The sequence below is a fragment of the Ammospiza caudacuta genome, chromosome 1 (assembly GCF_027887145.1).
Source record: "Ammospiza caudacuta isolate bAmmCau1 chromosome 1, bAmmCau1.pri, whole genome shotgun sequence".
Classification (NCBI taxonomy): Eukaryota; Metazoa; Chordata; class Aves; order Passeriformes; family Passerellidae; genus Ammospiza; species Ammospiza caudacuta.
Window position 1 is genome coordinate 69,380,444 of NC_080593.1, and position 20,381 is coordinate 69,400,824.

Consider the following 20,381-nt stretch of genomic DNA (forward strand, 5'->3'; position numbering starts at 1 on the left):
TCAAGCCACCATTTCCTGCTCAAAGGCTAAATGGTCACACCTGGACTGAGAGTACAGAGTGCCCTTTAATGTAAAGGATATTGCAGCACCAGTCAAGAGGTGTTCAGCTTTTCTGGACATGCCATGAACCAGGTGGTGGCAGAAAGGCACTCATCCACCAAAAGTTTCTCCAAAGACTGGAGAGCAATATGGCATATGAAGAGTCCATTTTCAGGAGGAGCTTCTACACTGAAACATGGGGTAGCCCTTCAAATGCTCCACTCATGACATGAGTTTGTAGGAAAGAAATGAATGTTTCAACAAAGGTCTGAAGAAGACAATTACATGTAAAACCACCTAGGTTTCCAGAAGATTCTATATTAAAACATATAGATGAATTCATGCAATCATCTAATCAGCTACCCACCAGTGATGGAGGCTGCACAAAGTGGCCAAATTGCCCCATTTCCTGCTCACCCTTGTGCTGGAGTATCTACATGAAGAGAACAAAACCTACATTTTGGGAGTGTTGGCTGGGGAGAGAGATCTTTGGATGTCCTAGTCAGTCAGCTGGTCGTCCCAGTTTGGAACTACACCTCTCGCTTCAGGTAATGAGGAGTTCAAAAGAGAATTAACTTTTTTCTTTCTCAGAGAGAGGATATCAATGATAGGAGCTGGAAAATCCAGACAGGTGGAGAAAGGAAAGAAGAGTCTGCTATGAGAAAAGAGAGGGCACAGAGAAATGAGAACTATTAGAAGGGATGGAGTTGGAAATGATGGAAAGAGAAAGAGGAATCTCAAGGGTAGGCAGCAGCAAAGGTGTTGCTAATCATGGTGCAGAGTAATATGGAAGGTTATAGAGACAGAGGACTTTGCTGATATACATGCAGAGAGCGTGTTCTTCTTGTCCCTTGTGAGGATCACAGTGAGTTGTCCCTTCTGCCTTGGCACAGTTTGGGTGAGGGACCTGGATGGCCTCAGGTGGACTGGGTTCTCCTACCTAGTGTCAAGTTTTCCATCAAGGTAGGCAGTGCTGACATACACCAAGGGCACCTTGTGCATGACCAGCACGGCCAAGGTGTGTGAATAAATTTCCTGCACACATTGCACATATCAGTGGTGTCCCACTGGGCAATGGAGGGGTCAGGATACCCCTGGAGAAGACAGTGTGTCCCACTGATGGTCCCAGCACAACTGGGGTACATCATACCTTCTGCATGCTGTAGTGGCCACTTGAGGTACTGTACTTGAGGTACAGCCTCAATCTGTGGCTTGGGCAGCAGTGCATGGCTTTGCAGCTCTCTGCAAAGTTCACCTGCCCTTGGACCTGGAAGGCAGCATAAATACACATAACTATTTCCCAAAATGGAGACCACAAGTACCTCTGAAGGGAACTTTTCACATCTAGACATCAGTGGGCCACTGACAGGACAGAGGCCTGTACAGGTGCAAGGTGCTCTGGCTACTAGAGGGATCTCATGTCTCTATTATTGCCATTTGGCTGAAGAAGGGGATTGTCCCATTGTACACCATGCTGGTGCAGCCTCACCTCAAGTCCTGTGTGCAGTTTTGGGCAAGACAATATCAGAAAGACAGAGAGCTATTAGAGAGCATGCAAAGGAGGCCTACAAAGATGGTGAGGAGCCTTGAGGGGAAGCCATATGAGAAGGGGCTGAGGTCACTTGGTCTGTTCAGCCTGGCAAAGAGGAGACTGAGGGGAGACCTGAGGGGCAGACACTCTGTGGTGGTCAGTGACAGGGCCCGAGGGAATGGCCTGAAGTTCTGTCAAAGTAGGTTTGGGTTGGATATCAGGAAAAGGTTCTTCACTCAAAGGATGGTTGGACACTGGAACAGGCTCCCCAGGGAAGTGATCACAGCACCAAGCCTGACAGAGATCGAGGAACACTTGGACAATGCTCTCAAGCACATGGTGTGACTCTTGAGGCTGTTCTGAGCAGGGACAGGAGTTGGACTTTGATAATCTTGATGGTCCCTGCCTGCTTAGGGTATTCTATCATTCTGATTCTCCCATTTTTCCAGAGGTGATGCAGCACAGGGTAGGTGCATCCTGAGCAGGTGAATCCTGTGATGTACAGTGTGGATGCCCTTGGGACAGACAGCTCACGAGGGGTGAGGACTCAGCAGAGCCGTGTCCATGGGCAGCCCTGTGTAGAGCAGGGCCATGAGCCTAAAGTCACTTAGTTCACCATTCCCTGCCTGCCAACAGCCATGCATTATCTTCCATTCTCTATTGAAACAGCTAAGGCTGGGGCCACCTTCCAGGAAGCATGTTTTGTTCAATATCCAGCACTGTCATACTGTGGTCCATGACTTCTTGATGGGAGATGAGTTGAATTGCAAAGCTCCGTCACTGAATGGTAACTCAGCATAGATTAAGGAGCGGGGGGCAAGGGAGAAGCATTTGAAAATATTGCTGTCACAGCCCTCCCCTCTTCCTCATGTTCTCTTTTCACTCTAGATCTCTAATAAAAATCTTAATCTAAGAATAATATCACAGAGAAGCCTCTTGCATTGACATGTGAAACAATTTTTGCCTAAGAGCTGCAAGATATCATCAGCTTGTGGAGTCTGTCAGAAGGTCAGCTCTGTGAGTGAAGTTTATTAGCAGGGCTGACAAGGTCGTGCCTGTCTGTGCCAGCAGCAAATCACAAGGTTCCTGATTCAGAGTCTCCAACAGCAGTCCTGGTTCCTTGTTTTTATTGGTAGGACTGATTGAGGGCACTGTAAACCTGTAAGTGAGCAGTCCAAAGACCTGAGTTAGAGTAAGTGTAACAGCTCTGTAAGTGTGTGCACTGCCCGTGATTCCCCTGCTTTGCTGAGATAGGTGCTCCAAAAAAAAAAGGAGCATGTGAGGTGATACACAAGAGAAGTAGGTTACCCATGACTTACTGGTGTTCTTTAGCTCTCTTGCCTCTAGAGAATGGCACTCTTGGAAATACACAGCTGTCATGCAGACCTTATCAGATAAAAGGCAATTTGCCTGGGAAAAAAAAAAAAAAGCTTTATTTACTGAATTCTGATGCTTTGTACCAGATGACTCATTGTCACACTTCTTTTCCCTCTTCTCAGTGAACTAGAATCGTGTAGCAAGTTACTTTCATCCATTATGGCTTGTTGATAAGATGAAAGGACAAATTTTAAACTTTAAGATTTTGCTTATCCTGTAAGAACATAATTCTTATCCTATATGAGCATCATTAAATTTTTCTGTCTTGTCACCTGGTTGGCATTTTGAGTTGAGGAGAGTGCCACTTAGCATTGGTGACCTCAGACCTCAAATTTATATTTTTTATAAAATTTGGTTCTGGGGCTTCTTTGCATTGGTTCTGAGGCCCTCAAATTGGGGGAATGAAGGTTGCTTGAAGCCCCCAGCTCTGCTTGCTGGATTTTAGCCAAGGACATTTGCATAAATATAATTCCTTGGCTATGATATTAAAAAAATCACACAAATTACAGTTTTCCACATTGTTTCCCAGAGTCTGGTCTAGCTCTCTAGGAAGCTGGCAAAAGGATTATTTGGTTTTAATTAGAGTTGTATAAAGACTTAGAATACAATGGACCAACTATTTATTTTGCATGGAGTCGACAGAGTACAATTGGCTTCAATAAAGATGTGCCAGTTTACAGCATGTGACAAACTGACAACAGACAGTTCCTTAACAGCTAAAAAATGCACTAACTTTACAGTCACAGGTTGATGTCAGGATTTGGGGGTCAAAATATTTAGATTTGGACCATTTGAGGAAACAGGTAGGGTGAATAATGAAAACCAAGTGAATATTTTTTCTTAATAGTAGTTCCATTTCTGTTATTCTTTTATGTTAGGTGTCAAAATCTCATATATTTTACAGATGAGACATTTTGGTATGTGCTAGACTGAAAGAAACCAAATCTAGTATGGACCTTCTAGTTGAGCATACACCCCAGCTTTTAGACCAGAAGCAGTAATATTTGGTAGATTATGAAAGCTAGGCAGACAAATAGACCAAGCTCTTAATTACACATCCTGGAGAATTTCTAGATCCTGTTAAATTGATTTATTCTATATTTATGAAATGAGAAAAAGGTCCACATGTGGGAGGCTCAATTTGTGTAGCAATAAGATGGAAGATTAAGACAAGAACACTACTTTATTACATATATCTTTTTTCCTTACAAAAAAGAAAAAGGTAATTATTTAAATTAATTACTTTAATAATACAAACCCATTATAATAGCTTTTGATCATGTTAAATAATGACACAACACTTATGAGGTAAAGTTCACCTAAGAAAAGTCATCACAGTAGGTATTTGGGCTCAAAGGGGTGGCTGCAGTTAGCACACAGCAGGATTTTATGTAGATAGAATTAGGATAAAGAAAATTGATTTTTAACCAACCATGAGGACCACAAAAAGAAAACTTACCATGCTCCTTAAGGGAACAGAAGTGCAGCCACCCCCATGGGAAGAGAATTAGACTTCATTTCTCAATGAAGCTGAATTTCAGCAAGATTCAGTAATTAAACTGCTTGCTTTAGCAGTCAGGATATTTGCAGCCAAATTATTATTTCTTCCTGCTTAATTGATAGGAAGGTACATTTGCATTCAGGGCTTGTCTGAGTCTCAGCCACACCACGGCATTTTCTGCTCAGAGGCCAAGGGCTGGAGAGGAATCCGAGTGCTTGACAGAAGCTGGAGGTCAAACCCCACCACCTCCACTTGTGCTGGCCTGGCCCTCCAAGAGCCACAGTGAGCTCTGCTTGTCACTAGCTATTCCCATCAAATTAAGGGAAATTTTGAGATAGAGCCCCTTTGAGGTTGTGTTTTTCACAGGCAGCTTATCTGTATTAAGTTGTGCCGGCATATGTGGAGGCAAACATTTGCCTTGGGCTCGGAGTGCCTGGAAAAGTGCCTGGAAAAGCTTTCACAGGGAGTGTACCACTGCCACACGAGAGGTGTCTGTCAACAGGGTATTTTGAGGAGTTACAAGGAATGAGGTGTTGGAGATACGTGAGATTGCTTGAGACTCACCCTGAATTTACAGCTTTTTCCTAGTGATTCAAAGGCAATTTCTGTGATGCTCCATTCCTCCAGGCCTTAGGAATCAAAAGTAGAGCGGGTCATTTGCACTGGCCTGAGCAACCACCAGGCCACCACCAGCATCAAACCTGTGAGCTGTCACCTGCTGGTTTCTTTGGGAATACAGAGAAGTTGGTCCCAAATGGGATGCTGGGTGCAATGCCCGGGGGCTGACTGACACCCCAGGCTCTTGGTGCCAAGCAGAGCTGCTGCTTCAAGCCTTCCTTGCACCACACAGCAGAGCTGATCATCCCACTGCTGACCACAGAGCAGGAGCAACAAGTCTGAGGGAGGAGAGTTCAAACAACAAAAGCTGGGAAAAGTGAATCTGAGCAGACAGAAAGAGAAGAGGAAGGAAAGGAGTAAGGAAGGATGGCATTTCAGTGGGCTGGTAAGGAGAAGGATAAATGTATCTGGGAAGAACTGCATTTGCTCATTCCTTTCTAAATTAAGACTTGTAAACTAAAGTAAAGAAAATAATTGGGGAAAACAAGAAGCAGGTGCAAAGCAGGATGCACTGCATGGCTGGTAATGAGGAAGAGGATTTTTCTTCATCATGCAGAGGAAATGCCAGGATAGCAAGGGAAGCAGATGCTGCTTCCTGGCAGCTTGAGTGAGAGGTAATGTCAGGGAAGTCAGGAGGGGACAACAGTTGTCACTTTTCATGATTTTTCAGTCCCCATAATGGCCTTTTCTATCAGATTACAAGATTATTGCACTGGAGAAAAGAGTGAAAATGGATGTCTTGCTGCGTATGCATGAAGGACAGAAGGGCATCAGCCAAGTGGAGGGACTCAGCTGCGTCCCAAACAGACCACACAGAAACACACCAGTGTGAAGAGAAATGCCAGAATTCTCCCATAGCTTGTGTACCAGCAAAATTCCTCCTCACCTTATCAAAATCCCTTGAAAATTTGAAGCACTGGAAAACATTTTCAGTAAGATAAACAAGAAAGCTGGTCCCCAGGTGGAAGTCTATAGAGAAACAGAATATAGAGAGCTGTTTTAAGGGATCATTTCCTTTAAAAATTCAGATCTGCTGTAAGATTATATGAAGAAATATTTAGTTTTGCTATTCTTTCAGAAATTCCCTGAGCTGTGTGACTGGACTTGAGCTCCCCTAGGTCTTCCTGCCCCATGTTCACACCTAACAAAGCTGTGATTGATGGATGCTAGCATAAGAAGGCTGCTCTTTGGCCCCTGAGGGAACAGAGGATTAGGTATTAGCTAAGCTGCTATTGCAAAACAGCACCATGACACCTACTGGACCCACGACTGGGATAGCCATCAGCTGGTCTTGTCAGTGAGGGCAATGCAGACTGTGAGGATTTCCTGTTGGGCCAGCTGCATGAGCTGCCACACAGGCTCAAGCCAGCTGCATATACAGATGTGGCAATTACTTTTGCTTGCAAGTTGTCAAAACCTTTTTTTTGTGGCAAAACTTACATTGAAAACCTTGCCATGGATCTGCCTGTGTTCTCTCCCTCTGAGTTACTTTGTCATATTGCCAATCACAGATCAGACAATACACTCCTGGACTTGCCAAAATCGGGGCTTGACATGAGTCAGAAACTTTGAATGCATGGATTGATTCCACCAACAAGATGAAGCCACGATACCTCTTGGATGGGCATAACTTATTTCAAGGTCACTGGAAGGTACAGTGGCCTTCTCCAAGATGCAAACATCACCACCCTGGCTGCACTTCCAGCAGTCACCAAGCCATTACTACTTCAGGTTGGCTACAACACCTGCAGCAGTGGCTAGAACACAACTTGATGATTCCTGAAGTCACTCTCTCCCTCCTACAGAGTTTTCATTCACTGCCTGATTTCTCTTCTTTTTGTGCTTGTTAGCTAATAACTAGCTAAGTCAAAGTCACCTTTTATCATCTGTGATCCAAAAAATATCCTAGCAGTAATACTCAGAACAGTGAAACATAATTAGAAGCTTGCCAGTTGCTGAAGCGACTGTGATGAATCTCTGTTTCTCCAGACAGTTTGTTAAAAAAAAAAAAAATCAACATGGAAGACAGTAACCTTTGTGATGGGATTTGCTGTGCGTTTTTTCTCAATTTGTATGTGGTTTGCATGTTGTCTCTCTAAAAGGTAGCCAGAATGAACAGCCATGGCCATAGGTCAGGAAGGTTTCCCAACTTTTCCTTTCCTACAATGCAGGACACTGCAAGACCAATCCTAAATTCACCAACAATATAAGAAAATGTAAAATTTTCCCTCTAATTTGTAAGGGAGTAGAAAAAAAAGGTGTTCATGCAATAAAATCTACTTTGTATATGAAGTGCTTTAACCACTTGCCCCTCCCCTTTTGTGTCTTCAACAAGAAACCAAAAATTCTTTAATGGGGGTTGTTACTACAAAAACAAGGAAAAAATCACTTGCTATAAACCCCTGATTTAAAGTTGATTGTTTAATCTTGCAGCAGTAAATCCAAGACTTTACATGAGATGCAAATCTGATCCCTTCTTTAGCCCCAGACACTCCTTTATCATTAACTCATATGCATCAAAAGGCAAAATTTACCCTGGCATGCCTCTTCTTTTATGATCTTACATGTAAATATTATTTTTCTATCCCCTGAGGCCATTTAGCTATTCTGAAGAAATTAGAGACAAAGATGGAGCAATTCTCAGCTCGAGTGATTAAATCAGCTTAATAGAAACCCAGGATCAAGGAAGAGCATTTCCTTGCTAACTCTCTGAGCTCCTGGTGGGCTCAGCTCTGGGGCAGGAATGAGCCACTAACCACATCCTTAATCATAGCTCCTGAGAGATGGCTTGTGTGTTTTCTGCTGTACTGTATAGCCATACCCTTATGGCTCCCAGTTACAAAAGTCCAGACTAGTTTTACCCTAAGTTTATCAGACTAATTCAGATCATACTAATTTAGATCTCACTTCAAAAGTAAAAAAAAGAATGCACCCCATGTGTGCCATGACTTCACACGATTTTCTTTCCTTTAAGAAAAAAAAAGCATGCTAACAATTCAGCTGGTAGAAATTTCACTTAGTGTCTGAAATAACCAGAATGTATTTCAAAATAAATTCTTTACTTCTACTGTAATTTTCCCCAGACCTGAAGAATAATGAATGGCTTTATGTCCCCCACCAGCTCTGTGGTTCCTCAGTGGAATTCTTCTCTCCAGCTTTTCAAGTTTCAGCCACTTTCTCAAGATGCAATTTCAAGCTAATAATACTAATAGTTCTGTGCCTAGCATTCCTCTACAGTCAAGGACCTGGAACAGGATTCACAGGGGAGATGTTTGTTTTGGGTTTGTTGAGGGGTTTTTTTGCCTCTTGTGACAGGTGCCATCATAGACTAGAATTTTCTTAAGTTAGTAAAACTGCTTCTGGAGTTTGCTACAATGCTGTCTTTTAAGTCTCTGCACTGATGACCTGCACCCTTATGCACTTTGTGGAGCTCATTACATTAATTGTTTGACCTTTCCTATAATGAAGTGAACATTCTGCTGCTCTCTCTACTATCCTTCCTGTGTGACCCTTCCAGATTCCAGGATTCTGTTGGGCAAAAAACTGGCTGACAGGTTGGGCACAAAGGTTTATAGTGAATGGGGTGATACCAGGCCAGCAACTGGTCACTAGTGGGGTTCTGCACAGCTCTGTTTAGGGCCAGTGCTCTTCAACATCTTCATAGATGACTTGGACATAGAATCAAAGGTATACTAAGGATGTTTGCTGATAATACCAAATTGAGAAGAGCTGTTCACTCCCTTGAAGGCAGAGGGGCCCCTCAGAGAGGCCTTGACAAATCAGAGACATGGGCAATCCCCAGCTCTATGAAGTTCAACAAGGAAAGGTGACAGATTCTGCACCTGGGGCAGGACAGCCCTGGATATACAGACAGACTGGAATGAGAGGCTGGAAAGCAGCCCCATGGAAAGGGACCTGGGGCTCCTGGTCAGTGGCAAGCTGAACATGAGCCAGCAGTGCCCTGGCAGCCAGGAGGGCCAGCCCTGTCCTGGGGGGCATCAGGCACAGCATGGCCAGGCAGGCAAGGGAGGGGATTGTCCTGCTCTGCTCTGAGCTGGGGCAGCCTCACCTCCAGTGCTGGGGACAGTTCTGGGAGGCACAGTATAACAAAGTTGTAAAGCTGTTAGAGACCATCCCAAAGAGGGCCATGAGGATGGTGAAGGGCCTTGAGGGGAAGCTGTATGAGGAGCAGCTGAGGTCACTTGGTCTGTTAAGCCTGAAGAAGAGGAGATTGAGGGGAGAGCTCATTACAGTTACAGCTTCTGTGTGATGGGAGGAGGAGGGGCAGGCACTGATCTCTGCTCTCTGGCGACCATTGACAGGACCCAAGGGAATGCCCTGGAGTTGTGTCAGGGAAACTTTAGGTAGGGAATTAGAATCTTTAATAGCTTTGGGTGGTTGGGCACTGAAACAGGCCACACAGGGAAATGGTCACAGCCCCAAGCCTGACAGAATTCAAAAAGGGTTTGGACAACATTTTCAGGCACTGCATGTGACTCTTGCGTTGTCCTGATCAAGGCCAGAAGTTGGACTTGGTTATCTTTGTGGGTTCCTTCTAACTCAGGATCATAGAATCATTTCATGGAATGGATTGGGTAGGAAGGGACCCTAAAGATCACCTCCCTACAACCCCCCCTGCCATGGGTAGGGACGCCTTCCACTATGTAGCTAAGGAAGACTGCTCCGAGTCCCATTCAGCCTAGGCTTGAACATTTCCAGGGTATGGGGCAGCCATAACTTCTCTGGGCAACCTGTTCCAGTGCCTCACCACCATCCCAGTAAAGAATTTCTTCATAATATCTCATGTAAACCTACTCTCTTTGAGTTTGAAGTCTTTCTCTCTTGTCCTGTGACTACCTGACCTTGTAAAAAGTCCCTCTCCAGCTCTATTGCAGACCCACCTGAGGCACTGCAAGGTGCTGTAAGGTCTTCACTGGGCCTTCTCCAGGCTGAACAACCATACAAATTTAAATAGTGCTGCTGTGATTGGTGTGAGATTGGAATCTCTTGGCCTGAAAGCCACACTGAGCTTAGTAGAGAAGAGTTTAAACTCTGTCTTGGAGAGAGAGCCGAAACAACCTGGACTATCACCCAAAATACAGACAGGACACTCTGGCCAGTGAAAAGTCATACGTTGTGACTGGCAATGTTTTACAAAGTGAATTTGGATGAAGTACATGTCTGTGAATGGAAGCAGTAAGAAAACTGGAAGATAAAAGGAAGGGAACATCATAAATGTTGGAAGCAAAGTACAGGAGAAAGAGACAAAGAGGCATAAGTAAGAAAATCTTTATTTTAAAGAAAATTTCTGAGTGGAAACAAACAAACAAAAGACATAAAGAAATAAAACAGAAACATTATTTCCTGATGGTGGGTTCTTACCACACCAGGGAAAACAAGACTTATTTCCACAATGGGCGGATCTGTTGGATCACATGAAAGAAACTATGAGCTCCATTAACCATTCTTCTAACAATCAGGAATTGGGAATGAGGAAAATAACAGAAAGAATCAGGATTACAGTGAGAGATCTGTTTTTTAAAACCCAGGAGCTGCAAGGGCAAGAAAGACAAGGTTAAATGTAGGTCAGCTGCAGAGCTAGGGAGGTCCCCAGTGAGCAGAGCAGGGGCTAGGATTTGAGAAATCTGATGGCACTTCAGATTTATCTTCCACTTCACTGTGCTGCACTTTAATCCCACTGATGTGAAAGAGAAATCTTTCCTACCTACCAAAATAAGCAGTGAGGAATAAATTTAGCACTCTGCAGATGCTGGTGTGATTTCCTGCCGGTTAGACAACAACTGAGATCCAAGAGTAAGGCCAGCTAGGTTTTCATGTTACCTGGGACTCCTTTGCTTGGATGGAGCCTGAAAACCTCCTACAATTTACAGCCCTTGAGCCCAAATATACTTGCAGTGCCAGACCTGAGTCTCACCAGAGCTGGCAGGAGTGAGGTCACCCGGGCAGACACAGGTGAAGCAATCCATAAGGTGATGATGGTGCTAATAGAGCCCAGACTGCGCCTGCATCAAAGGCTTCTCGCAAAAGGCATGCTAATCAATAGAATTTATAACTAAATTATTTGGATAAGTAATAGATAAACTATATAACCTATTACATAAAATACATAATTAAATGTTATTTGTGAACTAGGAAGTCCAGCACGAAGATTAAGCTGACTGTCCAAAGCAGCAGGAAGGTCAACTCCCCTTCTCAGCCACGTCCCAGAAGCACCAAGACACACTAATATTCCTCACAAGATTGATGGGACTGAGAGTTTCCTTAGTCATTCACAGAGAGCAGACAATGACATTTCCTCTGTTGTCTCCTCACAGGGTGGGAGATAGGAGGGTGGCTGCATCTGCCACAGGACCCCACAGCAAGCTGCTCTAAGAGCCCCAGCAGCCCTTGATGGCTGTCACCATCCCATCAGCAGCAGCCCTGAAACCACCAGCACTTCCCCTGTGCCTCTCATCTGACACAGTTCCTCTCTGGACACACACCAGCCAGCAGAGCCTCCCTGTACCACCACAGGCAGCAGCAGCAGCAGCCACACGAGCCTATCTCGCAACCTGTTTAACCAGCAACAAACTGCAGAAATTAGTGAGAGAAAGGAACAAATATGGATCTTCTAGGAGGTTTTGAGCTGCTTATCCAGTTTTCTCTGGTTTTCCTAAGGTTGTCTTCTCATTCATAAAATTCTGATGTAGACAGAAGAGGGTTTCCCAGTCTGCTTTGCTTGTAAAAGAACAGCAACTTAGGCAGATAGGTGGACTTTTTCTTTAAATAAGTGCTTAGGTTGTTGCTGGCATGAAGCAGATTGAACTCAGAGGCATGTGTTAAAACAATTACACTGTGTAATTCTTCAAATTAAATAGTGTCCTTGTTAAAATATTTATAGGGGAATAATTTTTCAGATAAGAAAGCTAAATAGTCACATATAAATGCTTCCATACCTCAAGTTTAGAGATTTGATGTTTAAAAATATAATTTAAAAAACCCCCAAACTGAAAATGCTATACCAACAAGAAAGCCTAGTCTCAGTGTGAAGCTCATCTCTCTAAGAATCCTAGTCAGATTAACTTCAGACTTTACACACACAAAAATCCTTCTCTGGCTAGAGAAAATAATTGAAAAATTGTGAGTAGAAAGCAGCTTTTTTTTCAGAAAGTTAGGAAAAGAAGGCTGAGCTAAGTGTAAAGCTAGGTGTAATCCTCCCAATGGAATCACTGGAATATTTTTAATATATGAAATATTTTAGGTTTTAAACTCTATACCTCAGTCTCACTGTATTGCATCTATAGACTATCAGACCACTAGGCTTCCTATCATCTTTTCCTGATACTTTTTTTCTGTTTCAAGACTTTTTGTTGGAAAATGTTAGAATCCAAACCCAATACAGCTGTAGTAGTTGAACAGCTGCCTCACTTTTGAGATGAATGGTGCAGCTCTATCCTCAAGTGCACTCAGTGCTGACTGATGTGAGACACTTCCCAGGAGATCATATCCAACCTCAGATGTCTCAGCAACTTAATCATAGGGAGATGAAGGTATTAGCTGTGGGAATGGGCTGGAGGGCCTGCAATAGCCTTTACCTGATGGCCTCAAGAGATTCCCTTCTCCATTTCATGCTGGAAAAAATACGTGCCCAGCCACCACCACTGCTGTGAGCTGTGGCAAATGGCTCTGCCTTTGCTTTCACAGAGAAAAAATGCATGCAGCTCTTCCCAACACTTTGTATTGCCTTGGTGCTTTTGGTCTTGGCTGGTTTCTTCAGCCTTTGCAGCTGGTTAGAGACTCCCCTTCACCAGGAGAGCAGAAATTCCACCTGTTCCCTTAGAATGGCAAGAACAGCCTCTTGTGACCTTGGTGCAGGCTTGCAGGAGGTGAAATCCATGGCCTTCTCTGCCGAGCTTGGAGGTGAGTTTGCAAAGCGTGAGTGCTTAGCAGGAGCAGCAAGGTCTGCTGAAGGCTTGCCTAAGCAGCTCACAGGCATGCAAACATAAAATATTGGCATTTCCTTCAGTTGCATTTCTTAGGCTACTCAGTGTAATCCCTCCCTTTGGTAACAGCAATTCTTGGTGGTGTTTCCCCCATTAGAGTCCTTAGATCCCAGGAACCTCATTGTGTGTATCTTACTGCAATACAGCACGCTGCTTCCATTCTTGTACATGCTCATCACTTTCAGGAATTGTATCAACTCTAGAAGAGTCTGATCCTGCTCTTATTACAGGTGATGACTGAGCTTTTCCATGAAGCCTGTACATGCTAACTATCCATTTAACCTCAGTCCTCAGAAAGCAATGAAAGTGGCAGGAGGCGGGTGGGAGAGGGCTGTGGTGCTGACTCTGCAGCAGCCCCAGCACTTAGGCTGCTCACAGCCCCAAAACACTGTGCTGGCAGCCACAGAATCAGCAGCAGGATGGGGTTTGTCCTGCCCTCCCACTTCCAGCATTGGATCAAACTGATCTGCTGTCCAGTACCTCCTACTGGGGATATGTGTTTGTTAAGGGTAGAAGCTGATCTCACTGTGACACATGGCATCCACGAACCTATAAATTTCCTTTAGCCATTCTTCCCTCCCCTGCTCAGTCTGGAAATCTCAACTGCAGAATTCCTCTCAAGAAAAACAAAAAACAAAAAACAAAAACCCAAAAACAAAAACAAAAACACAAAACCAAAAACAAAAACAAACACAAACACAAAAAAACAAAAACAAACAAGCTGTGCATTGCAAGGAACCCAATTATGATACTGGAGCTGAGATCTGGGCACTAAGGCTGCTGGAGTGAGTTTGCTAGTGAATTTCCCAAATACTTTTGGGAAAATTAGCTGGAGAGACACTGGAAAATTCACAAGTACTTCATACACTACTAAGTAAGTGTAAACACCTGGGGATGTTCACTGATAAGTTTAACAAATTCTGTAAGAAGTCACTAGCTGTTCAAACATGTAATTATGTGTTAACGAGCTTAACAGGGCAAAAATAACAATGATTCAGTAAGTGGAGTATGGGATGCTTTTCTTCCTTGTTTCCCTGCAGATTAGAGGCAGCATATGTACCTTTATTTGTCCAACTTAAAAAAATAAAATAAATAAAATGACCTTTTAGGAGCCCTTCAGCAGCTTGACAATTGTGTCATTTTAGTTCTTTTAACAACCAGATGAATTCAAGAGCAACATTATTTCCTGGCCAGGGGAGTGTGGAGCAAGCTATGGCTTCTCACATAACCTGCTTCCTTGGGCTCCTGAAATTCATACTGCACCAGCAGTGCTTTTCCCCAGTGCCAATTCAAAGCCTAGAGAGCTTTGGGTTTTACCCTACTTAAAAATAAATACATGCTAATTATAGGACAAAAGTAAAAAATCTCCATTCTACTGTGCTGTGCAATTCTGCTGCTTGGCATGGGCAGAGGGTTCAATGCACCTTTGCTGTGAGCAAGGGGGAGGGCTGAAAAGGAAAAATCAATGCCATTTCTTGTTCAATTAAGTTCATTGTGATTCAGAGCCACCTCCTCACACTGCAGAGCCTGCAAGAGATCAGTGCTGCAATCACTACCTTTTAACAGCTTGTGTTCTCCGTCTGGACTGCACAAGTCACTCACTGGCAGGGCATCACACTCTGAGGAAAAGAAAAAAATGGGGGAAAGAAGAAAAACCTCCTTATGAGACCCTCTGAAATGTATTGTCTGAATCATGGGTCTTCAGGTGGTCATTTCACAGGGGGCAGAGAGGGCAGTTTTCTCAATGAGTCATTTTATTTAGATGTCAGAAGTACTGCTGTCTTTTTACCCTTCAGTAAAAAGTTTGCTCTCCTTGCTGCCTGGATGAGAAATATCTGCAATACCCATCGTGCTGCTTGGTCTGGCTCAGGCTAAGCAGTGTGATGGTCTGGCTCAAAGACTTTTGGAAGTCAAGAGAAAGATTCTGAGGACTCTGTTGGACTACAGCTCAGATCAGCCCAGCAATCAGGGGCTATCAAGAGGTCGCGACAAAGGATTTTTAGGGGCTCTCCCACAAACTGCCTCACTTTCACTATTCTGAGGCAGCTGTAAAAACCGTCTGTGCAGAAGAATGGGTAACCTGGAGAGTTTCTAATCCCGAGCCCCAGCCTGCTGAGGATGCCAAGGTCTCCCATGGAGCAGGGTGCCCCCTCAATGCCAGCACCTGCCCTGGCACCCCACAGGCCTGCTCAGCACCTCCCAAAAGAGGAGACCAGGATGCTTGTGAGCATGTCTCACTCTAGTGACAGGACAGACAAACTGCAGCAGCCTGCCTCTTCCCAGCCTGCCTTTAGTGGCCTCTGCCTGCTCCCCAGCTGGAGGGGCTTGTGCAGGGCCCTCGGGGTTCAGTCCCCAAATCGCCAGGGTCTGGCAGAGCAAGCTGTTCATTACAAAACCCAAAGATGAGAATGATAAGGGGTGGCACAGGCAGAGAACAACATAAGAAAGAGAAGTAACTCCTTAATGTTACTAGGCAAAGGTCTTTGGTGCTCACAAACATGCTTGTTTTAGGTCCTGAGTGCATTTAAGCTAATGGCAATGGATAAGTGATGCATGAAACACCTTAATTCACAGCCATCCACATCCCTTCCCAGCCTCTTTATTGCACTGCTAGATCATGCTCAGGAGCAAGACAAGTCCTCAAGGAGGCTCCTGGCTGTGGGGGGGCTCTTATGCACCTACGAACAGCAGCTTGGAGCTTCTCCTGATTTTCCAGCTGCAATCACCTGCATGGCAGCTGACACATGACAGTGATATTTGAGCTAATTGTGCCAGCTGGGGCATGCACAAAACAAATGTGGCCCAAATGCAGCTGCTGAAGAAGGGTGTTCTTTGATGAATGTGTGCTTCTCTGCTCAAGTCATGCCTTTGTGAAATCACTTTACAGTTCACATCAAGAAGAAGCTTTCTACTCATATTCACAGGACTTATCTCTGACCTTTCCCAGTTTCCAGTGTCATATATAGGTTCCTGAAGCTAATAGTAGAGAAGGGGGATGAAGAAGTTGCCTGTTCTCAGCACCTTTGCAAATCAGACTGCTGATGAATGTACAGACCCATAATGTGTTTCCTTGTCACAGAGCCCTTTTCATCTTTGTATACATTCTTCTTCCCAGATTTCATCCTTCCTAGGAAAGTGAGATCTCACTTGGAGTTCTTGCAATGCCCGTGTGAGTGGCTGAACATCTGTCCTAGCAATGTTCTCATCAGCCCACAATTAATTAACACATTGGTTTCCTTCTCCCTAAAGCCCCAAGTTCCCCAGAAATTTTGGTTTTCATGACTAAGGACTGATGAAGAAAAATCTTGAAGCAATATCTTCCTATGAAAGCTGGAAATCTGATAAGGTTGGTTCTTTAAATATGTATTTATGGTTTTTTTCTAGAACAAATCATATTGACTGTTACAAAGAAAACTCAGAGTGGTATTTCAGTTATTGAAGTCCTACGGTAACTGAAGGTTAATAGCTGCTGTGGCAGTAGATACTCTATAAATCAATGGCAGAAACACGTGGATCAGAATATCACCCCACTGAGACACATCCCATCTCACTGTGGTCAATAGAAGTTGTGCTGCCAATGTCCATGGAAGCAGGAAATGTTCATGTGTCAGCAAATTTTAACAGTAGTTATTGATACATATTGAGGATATAGGCTTTATGCTCCCAGATTTTGTTCTGACAATGGCACTGTTTACTCCGGAATTGAAGTTTGGTTCTGAACCAAGATCCAGAATTTTGTTGTTGGCGTTTGCAACCAGAGAAGCTGGAATTACCTTAATGCCATGGGACTACACTCAAGGTTATTACCAGGCACTCAGGATGACAAGTATCTGGGCCAAGGTGTTTATTAAGGATGTCAGAGAGGGAACAGCAGCTCTGGCATGCTACCTACAGCTCATCACAAACCTTCCGATTCCACACGTGATGTGGGTTTCACCATAAGGAAGCAGCCACTGGAACAACCTCCAAAAGGACAGGGTGGACTCCCCAGCACGGGAGGTTTCTAAGACACAACTGGACAGGGTGCTACATAATCCCACCTAGATTCCCTTTTCCATCCAAGGTTGGACCAGATGATCTCTGGAGGTCCCTTCCAATCTGAGTTGTCCTATGGTTCTGTATTCTACGACAACAGGAATTCTGGATGCCAGGAAATCCAGCCATACAAGCCTTTACACAGCCATTTTCCAAGTCTATATACTTCCCTGTAGCCTATAATCAAAAGTTCACTACACGTGCCATCAAAGTGAAAAAGCCCCAAAGATTGGCTTTAGGCTTCTGCTTCTTGAAGGAAAATATCAGTGGTAAAGATGCCAGGAGCTGATACTGCTTTTCTTCTGAGACTGCTTTAGTGAAGCCACCCCACTCTTTTGAAACATCCGCAGGCACCTTAAGCAGATCATGTGTTGCAAACATAATTGTGGTGGGTGTGAACTCCATCTGGCTCTCAGCATGCCTCCCCTCAGCTCGCCTGGGCTCGGCAGCAGAGCCAGTGCCACCATCCCATGGAAAGGGGTCGCGCTCATGAGCAGCACCTGGAGTGCACGCACAGGCACCCTCCTAAAAATACATCCCAGAGGAGTGCAGCTAAATGCAAACACTGCTCACTCTGTAACAGATAGCACTTCCCTTCCTGGATTGGCTGGCATGAGCTGATCGTGGTCAAGTGATGCCTTGGTTTTTGAAGGCTGCTTTTTAAAAGAAAGAAAGCACTGAAGAATGAACACAGAGACAGCTTTTCAAATGAACATAGACGAGCCTGGCATTCTGGTATTCCCCTTTGAAAATCACAGAAGCTGGGCCTGACATTTCCATTATTCTAATCACTTTCTAAGTTTATATCAGATCATTTTTCAATGTTTCAAATAGGTTACAAATACCTTAACCAGCATTTTTCATTTTTCAAAAGATTTGGTAATAAGCAATAATGTCCCTTTTACATCCACTCAGCCATATACTTTTTCTTTCCCGATTTTGTATTTGAAACCAGAGCAACAGTTTACATTTCAGAAATATATTTTCACAAGCATGAAATGACAATGGTTTTCCTGGTGAATGATAAGTGCCTTTTAAGTACTAATTTCTATAGAGATGTGGGGCAAATTCTGGTGCATAACTTTAATTTTTTATGCTTAGCTAAAGACAAACATGTCCAGCCAGTAATGAAGCCAGGTGTCTAACGAACAAGACCACCCAAAAACCCCTTTAGAATTCCAGCTGTTAGCAAAAGGTATTTCTTTAATCCTACCTGTCACATTTTCAGTATGTTCTCATCATTTTTCTGCTTAAATATAATCTTGGAGGATCATACTTTGAACGGCTATTCATTTATCAGCCAGGTTTGATATTTGCATGTCTTTTTCTGGCTGGCTGCCTTGGGAAGGACTGGGACCCACCGCAGGAGCAAGGACAGCCGCCTGTGCAGGACTGTGGGGCTGTCACTCAGCCCATCCCTGCTTCCCAGGAGACCCCCGAGGCAGGAGGGTGGGAGCACAAGCCACTGGCTCCCGTTTCCATCAGCTTCTCCAGGGCCAGGTCTCTCTCTGGCTGATGGTGAGGGAGAGAAAAAGCAAGCGGTCACCTCCTGGTAGAGGCAGTGTTACTGCAGGATGAGCTAACAGCGAATGCATCGCTCAACACCCATGGGAGGGACTTTTTAAATATCACCGTGATCGCTGGACCCTCCCCTTCAACCTGAGACGACGCTTAGAATAAATCAGTCTCTGACTGACAGCACCAAAGATTTAGTTTTTATCCCTATTACTAGCCTGAAAACCTGAAATAAAAAGCCCATGGTGTGAGCCGTTTGAAGAGATAGTTTGCATTTTAAAAAGGGGATGAAGGGAAAAAGAATTTGTGGGGATACAGACAGCTTTGCTGGGGAAAGCGTCTCTCTGTTACCTTGAGCCGGCTGCCTCTTTTGAGTTTCAGCCATGACAGTCAGCCAGCCAAAAACTAAATGAGAAAACACATCCTCTAAACGTGGTGGGTCCCCTTGTGGCAGATAATTTCGGTGGAGCTAGGCTGGAATTAAATCATCTGCCCAGCACACTGCTCCATGCAGGGCTGCCCACCCAAGCATCCCCACAGCACACGGAGCTGCCCACGCCGTGCCCATCCCTATCCCTGGCACTGCTGTGTCTGGCCAGCAGCCCTGGGCTCTGTCCCTCTGCCTCCTCCACCACGGCAGGACGTGGCAGCCAACCCTCACAAGTGGAGCACGAGCCTGCTGCTGCTGCTGCTGCTGCTGCTGCCAGCGTGGAGAGGTTTATCTTAAAAACAAGGGCAAAATCGTGCTGATGAGCAAAGTGTCCTGACAGGAACTGAGCAGGGCACCATCAGACACTCCTCTCCTTAAGCACAGACTGATGTCTCTTGGAGGCAGGCTGATATTCAAGCACCTTCTAAAACATGACACCTTCCCATATTAGGTTGGGGGAAAAAATAAAGGAAAAAAGGACAGTCTGATAAACAGCTGTCCCCACTCCATCCTGCTCCCCGGCTCCAATAGAGCTGAGAGTGCTGCTATTTGAGATGGGCAGAAACTGCTGGCTTTTGTTCAGAATCTATAGTGCAGTGGGCCCCTTCCTGGGGCAGGAAAGGTGGTAAGACTGGAGTCAGGTTTGAATTTCAGACAGATCTGGACTGCCACAAAAGTCAAGAACATTTAGAGGAATTTGGCCAGACCCTTTTCTCCTCTGTAATTGATGCCTCAAGCTGTGAGATCTCTTTTTGTTGTTGCCTGGCCAGAAATCCCCTAGAAATGCCTGTTCTTATGAGACTTGTGGCCAGATTGCCAGAGGCTACAGTCATTTCGGCAGTGATAGACATATCAAAAGCCAGATATTAAACTCTTCCTGATTGTGCATTGGAAACTACCCCAAAGTTAATTCCAAAGCAGATTTGCAGAGTGTAATATTCAACACAAGCTTCTTGGAGCCAGCCCAGCCTTTAACCTGAAGCTATAGCTTGTCTGCCTTCAGAAAAAAAAAGGAACAGTCAAAACCCTAGCAGATATGTTTTTATTATAAATCTATAAGAAATAATAAACCAATAAACCAATACAGTTATCAGTAGGGCAGAAGTGAAATGAAAAATTCCTCTGGCTGCAGCCTCCACAATCTGGTGCTCCTGCAAAGGTGTCTTGTCCTTCTAAGCAGCAAACACAGCCATAAATGGCCAAGCTGCCGAGACCTGAAAAGTCCAATGTTTATGCCCATGTACCTCAACCAACACTCCTTTCATCCTCTTCCTTTTTTATGCTGATAATGCACCAACTGTGCATTATTAAAGGTCTTTTGGGCTATCAAAT